The 13,897-nt window shown below is 53.4% G+C and overlaps 1 protein-coding gene across 2 annotated transcripts in view; it reads left to right on the top strand.

The window, feature by feature from the left end:
• The first annotated feature begins 248 nt into the window (after positions 1-248).
• LOC140385861 (delayed-rectifier potassium channel regulatory subunit KCNS2-like) overlaps positions 249-13,897 on the top strand; it is a 69,464-nt gene continuing 55,815 nt past the window's right edge. The window contains exon 1 of one of the 2 annotated variants that reach the window (XM_072468461.1): positions 249-509. The gene's annotated coding sequence lies outside the window, so the exon portion shown is untranslated. Of the gene's footprint in view, positions 510-2,071; positions 2,306-13,897 lie in introns of those variants that run through there. The other variant, XM_072468460.1, reaches the window with a different exon arrangement.

Here is a 13,897-nt window from a genome sequence, read left to right as displayed (position 1 = left end):
AGTGTCCAGATAGAGAGCAGTCACCTTTCTGAGCATAGGGGTCAGAGGAACCCAGGGAGCAGAACTTTAAACCCATTGGTGGAAAGAATTAAGAGGGGGAATTATTGAAGGGAGTTATTTTATTTTTCGCACGGGGTGGTCTGGAACTCAGTGGCCCAGACCCGCCTCCCATTCAAAACAACATTTGGAAAATGCATCTGGAGTGCCTCCCACTGGATTGAACTTGGGGGCGTGGCTCCTTCCGGGGCTGGGACAAGGGACGACGGGCTGAATGGTTTATTTCTGTGCCAGGGACATGGCAACGACTAGGGCACTCACTCAGAGATACAGACATTCACCCCGGCGGCACCGAATGGGGGATAAAGTGCTTGCTGCTTTCTGGTCTATTCGGTGTGCAGTGAGTGTGGCAGAGGCTGGGGACAGAGGATTCCAGGCTGCAGCCGGAGATTTAAAGCGTTTCTAGATTGAGACTCGGCGGAAAGTGGAGCTTCCCTGAGCTGCTGCCCCAGGTTCGTGAGTAAAACTGTGAGAAACCTCATCCTGTTCACCAGCCTGAACCCACTGACTGCGAACAGCCCAGATCATCGTCAGCGATGCTCCGTAATTCCAGTTAAATGTGTTTGTGCCGGAAGATGCTCCTCAAGCTCCCGTACCCCCCCCCCCCTCCCAGAGAGACCCCCACCCCCAATATTACTCCCCCAGAGAGACCCCCACCCCCAGTCTCACCCCCACCCCCAATCTCACCCCCCCAGAGAGACCCCCACCCCCAACATCACTCCCACCCCAATCTCACCCCCACCCCCCCCCCAGAGAGACCCCCACCCCCAACATCACTCCCACCCCAATCTCACCCCCACCCCAATCTCACCCCCAACCCCCCCAGAGAGACCCCCACCATCACTCCCACCCCAATCTCACCCCCACCCCAATCTCACCCCACCCCAATCTCAGCCCCCCAGTCTCACCCCCACCCCCAATCACCCCCCCTCCAGAGAGACCCCCACCCCCAATCTCACCCGCCCCCAGAGAGACCCCCACCCCCAATCTCACCGTCACCCCAATCTCACCCCCACCCCCCCAGAGAGACCCCACCCCCAATCTCACCCCCCGTCTCACCCACAAATAGACCCCCACCCCAGTCTCCCTCAACACCCCACCCCCCAGTCACCCCCCCCGAGAGACCCCTCCAGTTTCACCCCCAGAGAGACCCCCACCCCTAATCTCACCACCACCCTAATCTCACCCCCACCCCAATCTCACCCCCACCCCAATCTCACCCCCACCCCAATCTCAACCCCACCCCCAATCTCACCCCTACCCCGCCAGACAGACCCCACCCCCAATCTCGCCCCCCCCAGTCTCAGCCCCAAATAGACCCCCACCCCAGTCTCCCTCAACACCCCACCCCCCAGTCATCCCCCCCCCCGAGAGACCCCTCCAATCTCACCCCCACCCCCAATTTCACCCCCACCCCCCCAGAGAGACCCCCAATCTCACACCCAACTCCAATCTCACCCCCCCAGAGAGACCCCATCACAATCTCACCCCCGCCCCCAATCTCACCCCCACCCCCCCCCAGAGAGATCCCCAATCTCAACCCCAATCTCACACGCCCAGAGAGACCCCCATTCCAATCTCACCCCCCCAGAGAGACCCCCAGCCCAATCTCACCCCCACCCCCAATCTCACTCCCACCCCCCGAGAGACTCCCACCCCCAATCTCCCCCTCCCCCCAGAGAGACCCCCACCCCTCCAGAGAGACCCCCACCTCAGTCTCACCCACCCCAGCCCCTACCCCCCCCCCCAGAGAACCCCACCCCCAACCCCAATCTTACCCCCACCCCCAATCTCAACCCCACCCCCCAGTCTCCCCCCCAGAGAGACTCCCACCCCCAATCTCACCCCCCCCCAGTCCCCCCCCCCCCCCGAGAGACTCCCACCCCCCATCTCACCCCCCCACCCGTTTCACCCACCCCACCCCCAGTCTCCCCCAACTAGCCTCCCAGACTACCCCTCCCCCCACCCCACCCTGTTACCCACCCACACCCCACCCAGACTCCACCACCCACCAGCTCAAACTGCGCGGTGGATCTGAGGCGCTGTGTCAGGTGGGCGGCGAACCCACCCTGGGAGTCGGTCAGAGAGGCTCAGGGGCAGGGAGCCGCGGATACAGAGAGTTACCGAGCGGCCAGCAGAGAGAACCCAACAGGCTGGGAGCTGAGCGAGGGAGCGAACAATAAAGAGGCAGACAGCAGCGGGAGCAGGGAGAGGGAGCAATCCGGCAGGCACAATACTGACCCTGGAGGTACAGCATGTGAATGAGAGGCTGCGAGAGAGACAGAGTGTGACAGAGAAAGGGAATGAGAGAGTTTGGCTCACAGAGAGAGTGGCAGAGAGACTGTGTGAGAGGGAGAAGGAATGAAAGTGTGTGTGAGAGAGTCAATGAGAGAGAAAGCGAGGGGGGGAATGAGATAGAGTTTGGAAGGGAGATAGATAAAATGTGTGTGAGGGAGAGAGGGAATGAGAGAGAGTGGGAGTGAGAGAGAGAATAGAAATAAGAGTGTGTATTTGAGAGAGGGAATGAAAGTGTGTGAGGGAGAGAGGGAATGAGAGATAGCTGCATGTGTGAGAGAGGGCATGAAAGGGTGTGTGAGGGAGAGATGGAATGAGAGAGTGTGTGAGAGTGGAAATGAGAGAAAGAAATGGGGGAGGAATGAGATAGAGTGTGTAAGAGAGAGAGATAAAATGTGTGCGTGTGAGACAGAATGGATGAGAGTGTGTGAGAGGGGAATGAAAGATTGTGTGTATGTGTGACAGGGAATGAGAAAGAGAAGGACTGAGATATGAGTGTGAGAAAGAGGGAATGCGAGAGTGTGTGAGAGAGAGGGAATGAGAGAGACTAAGAAATAAGGAAATGAAAGAGATTGTGTGTGAGGGAGAGAGAGGGAATGAGGGAGAGTGTGATAAAGCACGGGAATGAGAATGTGAGAGTGTGTGTGTGAGAGAGATGGGGAATGAAACAGTCTGTGGGAGAGAGTGTGTGTGAGAGAGAGAATGTGACGGTGTGTGTGAGGGAGCGATGGAATGAGACAGTTTGTGGGATAGCGAATGAGATGGTGTGTGAGGGAGAGAGAGAGAGAATCAGATAGTGAGCATGTGTGAGAGGGAATGAAAGAGTGTGAGAGGGAGAGAGAGGGAATGGGAGGGTGTCTGAGGGAGAGAGAAGAAATGAGAGTGTGTGAGAGAGGGAGTGAAAGAGTGTGAGAGGGAGAGAGAGGGAATGGGAGGGTGTCTGAGGGAGAGAGAATAAATGAGTGTGTGACAGAGGGAATGAGAGTGTATGAGAGAAGGAATGAGAGAGTGTGTGAGGGAGGAGGAATGAGAGTGTATGAGAGAGGGAAGGAGAGAGAGATTGAGAGAGTGGAGTGAGAGAGAGTGGGAGTGAGAGAGAGTGGGAGTGATAGAGAGAGTGAGTGAGAGAGAGAGAGAGAGTGGGAGTGAGAGAGAGTGAGTGTGAGAGAGAGTGGGAGCGAGAGAGAGTGGGAACGAGAGAGTGCGAGCGAGAGAGAGTGGGAGCGAGAGAGAGTGAGAATGGGAGAGAGAGTGGGAGTGAGAGAGAGTGGGAGTGAGAGAGAGTGAGTGGGAGTGAGAGAGAGTGAGTGGGAGTGAGAGAGAGTGGGAGTGAAAGAGATTAGGAGTGAGAGAGTGTGGGAGTGAGAGAGCGTGGGAGTGAGAGAGCGTGGGAGTGAGAGAGCGTGGGAGTGAGAGAGCGTGGGAGTGAAAGAGTGTGGGAGTGAGAGAGTGTGGGAGTGAGAGAGCGTGGGAGTGAGAGAGCGTGGGAGTGAGAGAGCGTGGGAGTGAGAGAGCGTGGGAGTGAGAGAGCGTGGGAGTGAGAGAGTGTGGGAGTGAAAGAGAGATTAGGAGTGAGAGAGTGTGGGAGTGAGAGAGTGGGAGTGAGAGAGTGTGGGAGTGAGAGAGTGTGGGAGTGAAAGAGATTAGGAGTGAGAGAGTGTGGGAGTGAGAGAGCGTGGGAGTGAGAGAGTGTGGGAGTGAAAGAGAGATTAGGAGTGAGAGAGTGTGGGAGTGAGAGAGTGGGAGTGAGAGAGTGTGGGAGTGAGAGAGAGTGGGAGTGAAAGAGATTAGGAGTGAGAGAGTGTGGGAGTGAGAGAGCGTGGGAGTGAGAGAGAGTGGGAGTGAGAGAGTGTGGGAGTGAGAGAGCGTGGGAGTGAGAGAGCGTGGGAGTGAGAGAGATTAGGAGTGAGAGAGTGTGGGAGTGAGAGAGAGTGGGAGTGAAAGAGATTAGGAGTGAGAGAGTGTGGGAGTGAGAGAGTGTGGGAGTGAGAGAGCGTGGGAGTGAGAGAGCGTGGGAGTGAGAGAGAGTGGGAGTGAGAGAGCGTGGGAGTGAGAGAGCGTGGGAGTGAGAGAGCGTGGGAGTGAGAGAGAGTGGGAGTGAGAGAGCGTGGGAGTGAGAGAGCGTGGGAGTGAGAGAGTGTGGGAGTGAAAGAGATTAGGAGTGAGAGAGTGTGGGAGTGAGAGAGCGTGGGAGTGAGAGAGAGTGGGAGTGAGAGAGTGTGGGAGTGAAAGAGAGATTAGGAGTGAGAGAGTGTGGGAGTGAGAGAGCGTGGGAGTGAGAGAGAGTGGGAGTGAGAGAGTGTGGGAGGAGAGAGTGTGGGAGTGAAAGAGAGAGTAGGAGTGAGAGAGAGTGGGAGTGAGAGAGCGTGGGAGTGAGAGAGAGTGGGAGTGAGAGAGAGTGGGAGTGAGAGAGAGTGGGAGTGAGAGAGAGTGGGAGTGAGAGAGTGTGGGAGTGAAAGAGATTAGGAGTGAGAGAGTGTGGGAGTGAGAGAGCGTGGGAGTGGAGAGAGCGTGGAGTGAGAGAGTGTGGGTGTGAGAGAGTGTGGGAGTGAGAGAGTGTGGAGTGAGAAGAGATTAGGAGTGAGAGAGTGTGGGAGTGAGAGAGCGTGGGAGTGAGAGAGCGTGGGAGTGAGAGAGCGTGGGAGTGAGAGAGCGTGGGAGTGAGGAGAGCGTGGGAGTGAGAGAGCGTGGGAGTGAGAGAGCGTGGGAGTGAGAGAGCGTGGGAGTGAGAGAGCGTGGGAGTGAGAGAGCGTGGGAGTGAGAGAGCGTGGAGTGATAGAGCGTTGGGAGTGAGAGAGCGTGGGAGTGAGAGAGTGTGGGAGTGAGAGAGTGTGGGAGTGAGAGAGTGTGGGAGTGAGAGAGCGTGGAGTGAGAGAGTGTGGGATGTGAGAGAGTGTGGGAGTGAGAGAGTGTGGGAGTGAGAGAGTGAGGAGTGAAGAGAGAGTGTGGAGTGAGAGAGCGTGGGAGTGAGAGAGCGTGGGAGTGAGAGAGCGTGGGAGTGAGAGAGCGTGGGAGTGAGAGAGCGTGGGAGTGAGAGAGCGTGGGAGTGAGAGAGCGTGGGAGTGAGAGAGCGTGGGATGTGAGAGAGGCGTGGGAGTGAGAGGAGCGTGGGAGTGAGAGAGCGTGGGAGTGAGAGAGCGTGGGAGTGAGAGAGTGTGGGAGTGAGAGAGTGTGGAGTGAGAGTGTGGGAGTGAGAGAGCGTGGGAGGTGAGAGACTGGGAGTGAGAGAGTGTGGGAGTGAGAGAGTGTGGGAGTGAGAGAGTGTGGGAGTGAAAGAGAGTAGGAGTGAAAGAGAGTGGAGTGAAAGAGAGTGGGAGTGAGAGAGCGTGGGAGTGAGAGAGCGTGGGAGTGAGAGAGCGTGGGAGTGAGAGAGTGTGGGAGTGAGAGAGCGTGGGAGTGAGAGAGTGTGGGAGTGAGAGAGTGAAAGAGAGTAGGAGTGAGAGAGTGTGGGAGTGAAAGAGAGTAGGAGTGAGAGAGTGTGGGAGTGAAAGAGAGTAGGAGTGAAAGAGTGTGGGAGTGAGAGAGTGTGGGAGTGAGAGAGTGTGGGAGTGAAAGAGATTAGGAGTGAGAGAGTGTGGGAGTGAGAGAGAGTGGGAGAGAGAGAGAGTGGGAGTGAGAGAGTGTGGTGAGAGAGAGTAGGAGTGAGAGAGAGTAGGAGTGAGAGAGAGTGGGAGTGAGAGAGAGTGGGAGTGAAAGAGAGTAGGAGTGAGAGAGAGTGTGAGTGAGAGAGTGTGGGAGTGAGAGAGTGTGGGAGTGAAAGAGAGAGTAGGAGTGAGAGAGAGTAGGAGTGAGAGAGAGTGGGAGTGAGAGAGAGTGGGAGTGACAGAGAGTGGGAGTGAGAGAGAGTGGGAGTGAGAGAGTATGGGAATGAGTGTGGGAGCGAGAGAGAGAGTGAGAGCGAGAGAGAGAGTGGGAGCGAGAGAGAGTGAGAGCGAGAGAGAGTGGGAGCGAGAGAGAGTGGGAGCTGAGAGAGAGAGAGTGAGAGCGAGAGAGAGTGGGAGCGAGAGAGAGTGGGAGCGAGAGAGAGAGTGGGAGTGAGAGAGTGGGAGTGAGAGAGGGAATGAGAGTGTGTGTGTGAGAGAGGGAATGAGAGAGTGTGTGTGAGAGAGGGAATGAGAGTGTGTGTGTGAGAGAGGGAATGAGAGTGTGTGAGAGGGAGAGGGAAGGAGGTTGTGTGTGAGAGAGGGAAAGAAAGTGTGTGTGAGAGAGGGATGAGAGTGTGTGTGAGAGAGAGGGAATGAGAGTGCATGTGAGAGAGACGGAATGAAGGAGTGTGTGAGAGAGGAAATGAGAGTGTGCGTGAGAGAGAGAGTGAATGAGAGTGTGTGTGAGAGGGGGAATGAGAGTGTGTGAGAGGGAGAGGGAATGAGAGTGTGTGTGAGAGAGAGGGAATGAGAGTGTAAGTGAGAGGGAATGAGAGTGTGTGTGAGGGAGGGAATGAGAGTGTGTGTGAGGGAGGGAATGAGAGTGTGTGTGAGAGAGACGGAATGAAGGAGTGTGTGAGAGAGGAAATGAGAGTGTGTGTGTGAGAGAGGGAATGAGAGTGTGTGTGAGAGAGGAGAGATGAGTGTGTGTGTGGAGGGAATGAATGATTGTGTGTGAGGGAATGAGAGTGTTGTGAGGGGAATGAGAGTGTGTTGGAGGGAATAGTTTGTGTGAGAGGGAACATGTGTAGTTAGTGTTGAATCAAGTTGTTGAGTAGGAGAGGGAGTTGTGTTGTGTGAGAGACGGACTGAGAGTGTTGTGGGAGAGAATGAGGGTGTGAGAGAGAGAGGGAATGAGAGTGTGTGAGAGAGTGGGAATGAGAGTGTGTGTGAGAGAGGGAATGAGAGTGTGTGTGAGAGTGGGAATGAGGGTGTGTGTGAGAGAGATGGACTGAGAGTGTGTATGTGTGAGAGGGAATGAGAGTGTGTGTGAGAGAGAATGAGAGTGTGTGAGAGGGAGAGGGAATCAGAGTGTGTGAGAGAGGGGGAATAAGAGTGTGTGTGAGAGGGAGGGAAGGAGGTTGTGTGTGAGAGAGGGAATGAGAGTGAGTGTGAGAGAGAGAATGAGAGTGTATGTGAGAGGGAATGAGAGTGTGTGTGAGGGAGGGAATGAGAGTGTGTGTGACGGAGGGAATGAGAGTGTGTGAGAGAGAGGGAATGAGAGTGTGTGTGAGAGTGGGAAGAGAGTGTGTGTGAGAGAGAATGAGAGTGTGTGAGAGGAGAGGGATCAGAGTGTGTGAGAGAGGGGGAATGAGAGTGTGTGTGAGAGAGAGGGAAGGAGGTTGTGTGTGAGAGAGGGAATGAGAGTGAGTGTGAGAGAGAGAATGAGAGTGTATGTGAGAGGGAATGAGAGTGTGTGTGAGGGAGGAATGAGAGTGTGTGTGACGGAGGGGAATGAGAGTGTGTGAAAGAGTGGGAATGAGGTGTGTGTGAGAGAGATGGACTGAGAGTGTGTGAGAGAGGGATTGAGAGTGTGTGTGTGAGAGGGAATGAGAGTGTGTGTTGAGAGGGAGAGGAATGAGAGTGTGTGAGAGAGGGGGAATGAGAGTGTGCGTGAGAGAGAGGGAGGAGGTTGTGTGTGAGAGGGGAAGAGAGTGTGTGTGAGAGAGGGAATGAGAGTGTGGTGTGAGAGAGAGGGAATGAGAGTGTATGTGAGAGGGAATGAGAGTGTGTGTGAGGGAGGGAATGAGAGTGTGTGTGAGGGAGGAATGAGAGTGTGTGTGAGGGAGGAATGAGAGTGTGTGTGAGAGAGGGAATGAGAGTGTGTGTGAGAGAGGGAATGAGAGTGTGTGTGAGAGGGAATGAGAGAGTGTGTGTGTGAGAGTGAATGGGAGTGTGTGTGAGAGAGAGAGGGAATGGGAGTGTGTGTGAGGGAGAGAATGAGAGTGTGTGTGAGAGAGAGGGAATGAGAGTGTGAGAGAGAGGGGAATGAGAGTGTGTGAGAGAGAGGGAATGAGAGTGTGTGTGTGAGGGAATGAGAGAGTGTGTGTGTGAGGGAGGGAATAGGAGTGTGTGTGAGAGAGGGAATGAGAGTGTGTGTGAGAGGGAATGAGAGTGTGTGTGAGGGAGGGAATGAGAGTGTGTGTGTGAGAGAGGAATGAGAGTGTGTGTGAGAGAAATGAGAGTGTGTGTGAGAGAGAGGGAATGAGGAGTGTGTGTGTGAGAGTGAATGGGAGTGTGTGTGAGAGAGAGGGAATGGGAGTGTGTGTGAGGGAGAGAATGAGAGTGTGAGTGAGAGAGAGGGCATGAGAGTGTGTGTCAGAGGGAATGAGAGTGTGTGTGAGGGAGTGAATGAGAGTGTGTGTGAGAGAGGGAATGAGAGTGTGAGAGAGAGAGGGAATGAGAGTGTGTGAGAGAGAGGGAATGAGAGTGTGTGTGTGAGGGAATGAGAGAGGGTGTGTGTGAGGGAGGAATAGGAGTGTGTGTGAGAGAGGAATGAGAGTGTGTGTGAGGGAGGGAATGAGAGTGTGTGTGAGGGAGGGAATGAGAGTGTGTGTGTGAGAGAGGGAATGAGAGTGTGTGTGAGAGGAAATGAGAGTGTGTGTGAGAGAGAGGGAATGAGAGAGTGTGTGAGAGAGGGAATGAGAGAGTGTGTGTGAGAGAGGAATGAGAGTGTGTGTGAGAGAGGGAATGAGAGAGTGTGTGTGAGAGTGGGAATGAGGGTGTGTGTGAGAGAGATGGACTGAGAGTGTGTGAGAGAGGGAATGAGAGTGTGTGTGTGAGAGTGAATGGGAGTGTGTGTGAGAGAGAGAGGGAATGGGAGTGTGTGTGAGGGAGAGAATGAGAGTGTGAGTGAGTGAGAGGGCATGAGAGTGTGTGAGAGAGGGAATGAGAGTGTGTGTGAGAGGAAATGAGAGTGTGTGTGAGAGAGAGGGAATGAGAGAGTGTGTGTGTGAGAGGGAATGGGAGCGTGTGTGAGAGAGAGGGAATGGGAGTGTGTGTGTGAGAATGAGAGTGTGTGCATGAGAGAGGGAATGAGAGTGTGTTAGAGAGAGGGATGAGAGTGTGTGTGTGAGAGGGAATGAGAGTGTGTGTGAGAGAGAGGAAATGAGAGTGTGAGAGAGAGGGAATGCGACTGTGAGAGAGTGAGGGAATGAGTGTGTGAGAGAGAGGTAATGAAGGTGTGAGTGAGAGAGGAAATGAGAATGTGTGTGTGAGAGAGGGAATGAGACTGTGTGTGTGAGAGAGGGAATGAGACTGTGTGTGAGAGAGGGAATGCGACTGTGAGAGACAGGGGGAATGAGAGTGTGTGTGAGAGGAAATGAGAATGTGTGTGTGAGAGAGGGAATGAGTGTGTGTGTGAGGGAGGGAATGAGAGTGTGTGTGAGAGAGGAATGAGTGTGTGTGTGAGGGAGGGAATGAGAGTGTGTGTGAGAGGAAATGAGAATGTGTGTGTGAGAGAGGGAATGAACGTGTGAGTGAGAGAGGGAATGAGAGTGTGCGTGAGAGAGGGAATGAGAGTGTGTGTGAGAGAGGGAATGAGTGTGTGTGTGAGGGAGGGAATGAGAGTGTGTGTGTGTGAGAGAGAGGGAATGAGAGTGTGTGTGTGAGAGGGAATGAGAGTGTGTGTGAGAGCGGGAATGAGAGAGTGTGTGAGGGAGTGAATGAGAGTGTGTGTGTGAGAGGGAATGAGAGAGTGTGTGAGAGAGGGAATGAGAGTGTGTGTGAGAGAAGGAATCAAAGTTTGTGTGAGAGGGAATGAGAGTGTGTGTGTGAGAGGGAATTAGAGTTGATGTGTGAGAGGGAATCAGAGTTGATGTGTGAGAGGGAATGAGAGTGTGTGAGAGAGAGGGAATGAGAGTGTGGGTGTATGAGAGAAAATGTGTGTGTGAGAGAGAGGTTGAATGAGAGTGTATGTGAGAGGGAATGAGAGTGTGTGTGTGTGAGAGAAAATGAGAGTGTGTGAGAGAGAGAGCGAATGAGAGTGAGTGTGAGAGGGGGAATGAGAGTGTGTGAGAGGGGGAATGAGAGTGTGTGAGAGAGTGGGAAGGAGGTTGTGTGTGAGAGAGGGAATGAGGGTGTGTGAGAGAGAGAGAATGAGAGTGTGTGTGTGGGAGAGGGAATGAGTGCGTGTGAGAGAGCGGGGGAATGAGAGTGTGTGTGAGAGAGGGAATGAGAGTGTGTGTGAGAGAGAGGGAATGAGAGTGTGTGTGTGGGAGAGGGAATGAGAGTGCGTGTGAGAGAGGGAATGAGAGTGTGTGTGAGAGAGGGAATGAGAGTGTGTGTGTGAGGGAATGAGAGTGTGTGTGAGAGAGGGAATGAGAGCGTGTGTGAGGGAGGGAATGAGAGTGTGTGTGAGGGAGGGCATGAGAGTGTGTGTGAGAGGGAATGAGAGTGTGTGTGAGGGAGGGAATGAGAGTGTGTGTGTGAGAGAGGGAATGAGAGTGTGTGAGAGGAAATGAGAGTGTGTGTGAGAGAGAGGGAATGAGAGAGTGTGTGTGAGAGAGGGAATGAGAGAGTGTGTGTGAGAGAGGGAATGAGAGTGTGTGTGAGAGAGGGAATGAGAGAGTGTGAGAGAGAGGGAATGAGAGTGTGTGTGAGAGAGGGAATGAGAGAGTGTGTGTGTGAGAGTGAATGGGAGTGTGTGTGAGAGAGAGGGAATGGGAGTGTGTGTGAGGGAGAGAATGAGAGTGTGAGTGAGAGAGAGGGCATGAGAGTGTGTGAGGGAATGAGAGTGTGTGTGAGGGAGTGAATGAGAGTGTGTGTGAGAGAGAGGGAATGAGAGTGTGAGAGAGAGAGGGAATGAGAGTGTGTGAGAGAGAGGGAATGAGAGTGTGTGTGTGAGGGAATGAGAGAGAGTGTGTGTGAGGGAGGGAATAGGAGTGTGTGTGAGAGAGGGAATGAGAGTATGTGTGAGGGAGGGAATGAGAGTGTGTGTGAGGGAGGGAATGAGAGTGTGTGTGTGAGAGAGGGAATGAGAGTGTGTGTGAGAGGAAATGAGAGTGTGTGTGAGAGAGAGGGAATGAGAGAGTGTGTGTGAGAGAGGGAATGAGAGAGTGTGTGTGAGAGAGGGAATGAGAGTGTGTGTGAGAGAGGGAATGAGAGAGTGTGTGTGAGAGTGGGAATGAGGGTGTGTGTGAGAGAGATGGACTGAGAGTGTGTGAGAGAGGGAATGAGAGTGTGTGTGTGAGAGGGAATGAGAGTGTGTGAGAGGGAGAGGGAATGAGAGTGTGTGAGAGAGGGGGAATGAGAGTGTGTGTGAGAGAGAGGGAAGGAGGTTGTGTGTGAGAGAGGGAAAGAGAGTGTGTGTGAGAAAGGGAATGAGAGTGTGTGTGAGAGAGAGGGAATGAGAGTGTATGTGAGAGGGAATGAGAGTGTGTGTGAGGGAGGGAATGAGAGTGTGTGTGAGGGAGGGAATGAGAGTGTGTGTGAGAGAGGGAATGAGAGTGTGTGTGAGAGAGGGAATGAGAGTGTGTGTGTGTGAGAGTGAATGGGAGTGTGTGTGAGAGAGAGGGAATGGGAGTGTGTGTGAGGGAGAGAATGAGAGTGTGAGTGAGAGAGAGGGCATGAGAGTGTGAGAGAGAGAGGGAATGAGAGTGTGTGAGAGAGAGGGAATGAGAGTGTGTGTGTGAGAGAATGAGTGTGTGTGCATGAGAGAGGGAATGAGAGTGTGTTAGAGAGAGGGAATGAGAGTGTGTGTGTGAGAGGGAATGAGAGTGTGTGTGTGAGAGAGAGGAAATGAGAGTGTGAGAGAGAGGGAATGCGACTGTGAGAGAGTGAGGGAATGAGAGTGTGTGAGAGAGAGGTAATGAAGGTGTGAGTGAGAGAGGAAATGAGAATGTGTGTGTGAGAGAGGGAATGAGACTGTGTGTGTGAGAGAGGGAATGAGACTGTGTGTGAGAGAAGGAATGCGACTGTGAGAGACAGGGGGAATGAGAGTGTGTGTGAGAGGAAATGAGAATGTGTGTGTGAGAGAGGGAATGAGTGTGTGTGTGAGGGAGGGAATGAGAGTGTGTGTGAGAGAGGGAATGAGTGTGTGTGTGAGGGAGGGAATGAGAGTGTGTGTGAGAGGAAATGAGAATGTGTGTGTGAGAGAGGGAATGAACGTGTGAGTGAGAGAGGGAATGAGAGTGTGCGTGAGAGAGGGAATGAGAGTGTGTGTGAGAGAGGGAATGAGTGTGTGTGTGAGGGAGGGAATGAGAGTGTGTGTGTGTGAGAGAGAGGGAATGAGAGTGTGTGTGTGAGAGGGAATGAGAGTGTGTGTGAGAGCGGGAATGAGAGAGTGTGTGAGGGAGTGAATGAGAGTGTGTGTGTGAGAGGGAATGAGAGAGTGTGTGTGAGAGGGAATGAGAGAGTGTGTGAGAGAGGGAATGAGAGTGTGTGTGAGAGAGGGAATGAGAGTGTGTGTGAGAGAAGGAATCAAAGTTTGTGTGAGAGGGAATCAGAGTTGATGTGTGAGAGGGAATGAGAGTGTGTGAGAGAGAGAGGGAATGAGAGTGTGTGTGAGAGAGAGAATGAGAATGTGTGTGAGAGAGGGAATGAGTGTGTGTGTGCGAGAGAGGGAATGAGAGTGTGTGAGAGAGACGGAATGAAGGAGTGTGTGAGAGAGGAAATGAGAGTGTGTGTGTGAGAGAGGGAAAGAGAGTATGTGTGAGAGAGGGAATGAGAGTGTGTGTGAGAGAGGGAATGAGAGTGTGTGTGTATGAGAGAAAATGTGTGTGTGAGAGAGAGGTTGAATGAGAGTGTATGTGAGAGGGAATGAGAGTGTGTGTGAGGGAGGGAATGAGAGTGTGTGAGAGAGACGGAATGAAGGAGTGTGTGAGAGAGGAAATGAGAGTGTGTGTGTGAGAGAGGGAATGAGAGTGTGTGTGAGAGAAAATGAGGTGTGTGAGAGAGAGAGCGAATGAGAGTGTGTGTGAGAGGGGGAATGAGAGTGTGTGAGAGGGGGAATGAGAGTGTGTGAGAGAGTGGGAAGGAGGTTGTGTGTGAGAGAGGGAATGAGGGTGTGTGAGAGAGAGAGAATGAGAGTGTGTGTGTGGGAGAGGGAATGAGTGCGTGTGAGAGAGCGGGGGAATGAGAGTGTGTGTGAGAGAGGGAATGAGAGTGTGTGTGAGAGAGAGGGAATGAGAGTGTGTGTGTGGGAGAGGGAATGAGAGTGCGTGTGAGAGAGGGAATGAGAGTGTGTGTGAGAGAGGGAATGAGAGTGTGTGTGTGAGGGAATGAGAGTGTGTGTGAGAGAGGGAATGAGAGCGTGTGTGAGGGAGGGAATGAGAGTGTGTGTGAGGGAGGGAATGAGAGTGTGTGTGAGAGAGGAAATGAGAGTGTGTGTGTGTGTGAGAGGGAATGAGAGTGTGTGAGGGAGTGAATGAGTGTGTGTGTGTGAGAGGGACTGAGAGTGTGTGAGAGGGAATGAGAGTGTGTGTGTGAGAGGGAATGAGAGCGTGTGTGTGTGAGGGAGGGAATAGGAGTGTGTGTGAGAGAGAGGGAATGAGAGAGTGTGTGTGAGAGAGAGGGAATGAGAGAGTGTGTGTGTGAGAGGGAATGAGAGAGTGTGTGTCAGAGAGGGAATGAGAGAGTATGTGTCAGAGAGGGAATGAGAGTGTGTGTGAGAGAGAGAGGGA

The sequence above is a fragment of the Scyliorhinus torazame genome, chromosome 11 (assembly GCF_047496885.1).
Source record: "Scyliorhinus torazame isolate Kashiwa2021f chromosome 11, sScyTor2.1, whole genome shotgun sequence".
Classification (NCBI taxonomy): Eukaryota; Metazoa; Chordata; class Chondrichthyes; order Carcharhiniformes; family Scyliorhinidae; genus Scyliorhinus; species Scyliorhinus torazame.
Note: the sequence above shows the minus strand (reverse complement) of the source record. Positions and strands in the feature narration are given on the sequence as shown.